General features: G+C 50.2%; 1 protein-coding gene across 1 annotated transcript in view; it reads right to left on the reverse strand.

Moving 5' to 3' along the window:
- Positions 1–2,631, reverse strand: part of LOC108552585 (discoidin domain-containing receptor 2) — a 74,287-nt gene that overhangs the window by 1,550 nt on the left and 70,106 nt on the right.

A 2,631-nucleotide genomic window follows, 5' to 3' on the forward strand; every position in this document is an offset into this window, starting at 1 on the left:
CAGGAATGGCTGCCTGCAGGCTGCATTTGCACGTACGTGTAGATGAGCTACGTTTCCTGTACAAGCACACGCAACTGTACAATTGAACGTATCGTTGTGGCAAAGTTTACTAGCGACCGGCAGGATCGCTGAATGATCATCGTGGATCGTTATGAGGCGGTATAAGGTTCGCGGTCGTAGAAGAATGTGCGGCTAAATACAGACGTTCGCTCGTATCGCGTATGTACAAGCGCAACGGTATATACACGCGTCGATAGACTTATATACCCCACCCTGTACATTCGGTTTAATTCTAGCCCGATCTATAATCAGCCGTGCATTAATTACGTCTCAGCTTATCCCGAAACGTTGGATACACGCGTCGTTTCGGAGAACGCTGTGTCTAACAAATTTTCGCTTCTTCCATCACCCTCGGTTCCCGAACAATGCGAGTTTTTCCAAAAAGGCGCGATTTTTGGCTAAAACGAAGTATCAGTTTCATCCATACAATCCCGGTCGATATTTTCGAAACACATTTTTAATGTCAAACACCACAGCGTTAACTCCCGTCGTAATTCGTAATCTTACCGATTAGCCATGGAGTCATCGAGACGGGTTCTGCTTCGATCAGGCTTTCAAGAAGGAAATTAGCGGAATCAGGCAGTCGAGATAGCGCGCACAAGAGAACGTTATCCGTTGATAAGCTAGGCGAATTACAAAGTTTGTCCATTTAATAGAAACGAATCGGTTACAGCGGCGAAGTTGCTTCGCATCGATGGAACACATCCGCATCCGTTTGCACGTGGCGTGAACGGAGTAAATTTGCGCCCTCATAGAGGACACTCGAACACCGCGAAATATCCGTCTAACAGCATTCCGTTTCGGTGCCAAGCGGCCATCGCCTTCTGCCTTTCAAAGACGAACTATAATTCTCGCCGAGACAAACGAGCAACTGAACGGTATTTGAGTATCCAGCGTTATCGAGTGAATGGAGTCAATTAATTTCGACGGTGGAACAAAGCTTCAATTTGGAAGCAGAACCCAGGTAATTAGCCGCGCTTTATCGATCACTGTTATTGGCTGTACCACGTTCCTGGAGCACACACCGACGTCGGCGTCGGCGTCGGCGTTGACGACGCGGCGACCATGGCGATGGCGATGGCGATGGCGACCTGATCCACGGAAGTCCCGGGTCAGAACGTTAATGCAATAAGCAATGTTCACTCGGCGTATCCTATTGAGCCTCTGTGTGAATTATATTAAGTGGAAGCGTCTATCTACGGACACCAGTATGTTTGACTCGATTGTAATTGGATTTTGCGACAAGCGGCGATAGGTAAGGGGACGGATGAGCCAACCTCAAACCGCCCAAGTTCTAATTCGAACGCGAACCATTTCCGTTCTACCTCCTCTGCTAATTTCGTTTCTTGTACAGACTCTTCGCCAACGACTCTTTCCTTTAGCCGCGATTTTTCGTTGTCTCGAGGGTCGGTATCAAGTTTTATTCATCGAGTCGAACAAGGGCCTAAATATTCGGTATACAGTCCGTAATGCACGACAGAAGAGTTCTTCGCCGACAGTGTTAGACGAGGAATCCTCCCCGATGGACGGATGGTATATCCACTTTGCCTCGACAACCGAGAAGAGTCACTCGTACGGCTATTATCGATTGTCACCGCATTCGAGTGTCTTCTACGATGCTCTCGCGTTAGACTGCGTTGGATGGTGTTCGCAAAGGGCTTCGAAGGCACGGCCCCGTGGTGTGCGATCGGCCTCGGACTTCGACCTCGCGATGTCTCGATATCGCATCGAAATGCGAGGAACGGAGGTTGCGCTGGTCGGATCGAGGGCGAGGTTGCGAGAGGGTGGTAGAGGTGAACGATCTAAAGAAAAAGGAAGGAAAAAATGGAAAGGAAGAAGTGGAAGAAGCGGGGGAGAGGAGGAGAAGACGAAGAAAGGGTGGCGGGAAGATGTGGGAGGCAGAGAAAGCTATTCTCTACATTTGTAATCGAAGTCGGAACAAAGGCAGCCTCGCTTAGTCGGGGGTGGAGTGCCTACATCGAGTCTTCGTCGTTCTCCACGGTCGAGCTACACGTTCTTGCGGCGTGTGCGACCACCATCAACGTTTCTGGTAACGCCATCACCACCACGAACCACCACCGCTATCGGTGTCACTTCTATCCCGTCGACCACGGCCAAACCACCGTGTGCACGTACACATTCTACCCTCGCGTGTGCGCCTCTTCTTCCTATCGTCTTTCTCTTTATCCTTAAGTGTTTCACTCGTGTACGCGTTTACTCGTATACTCTCGGTACACTCTTATACCCCGATCACACGCGCGTTCCACCTTTCCTTGGCTATTACAGACGTACACGTAAGCACGCGCGCGCACACGAGAGAACGGAGAACCCTTCCGCGTACTCCCTCGTTCTTTCTTCGATCGGGCCAATTGAATTGCATTACCGTTTGATCAGCAATCGATTCTTTCCTCTTTTCCACTCGGTCCGGCTCCGAGAATGACTTTATACGGCGCGCACTCGCGAATAAAATAAGGTGCCAGGAGAAATTGGCTGGCGAGTGTTAGGATAAGAGGTCGGGGTTGCGGAGCTGCTCCGACACCGACGATACCTACGCCAACTCACCTCTTCCGA

The sequence above is a fragment of the Eufriesea mexicana genome, unplaced genomic scaffold, assembly GCF_001483705.2.
Source record: "Eufriesea mexicana isolate 0111107269 unplaced genomic scaffold, ASM148370v2 scaffold7347, whole genome shotgun sequence".
Taxonomy (NCBI): Eukaryota; Metazoa; Arthropoda; class Insecta; order Hymenoptera; family Apidae; genus Eufriesea; species Eufriesea mexicana.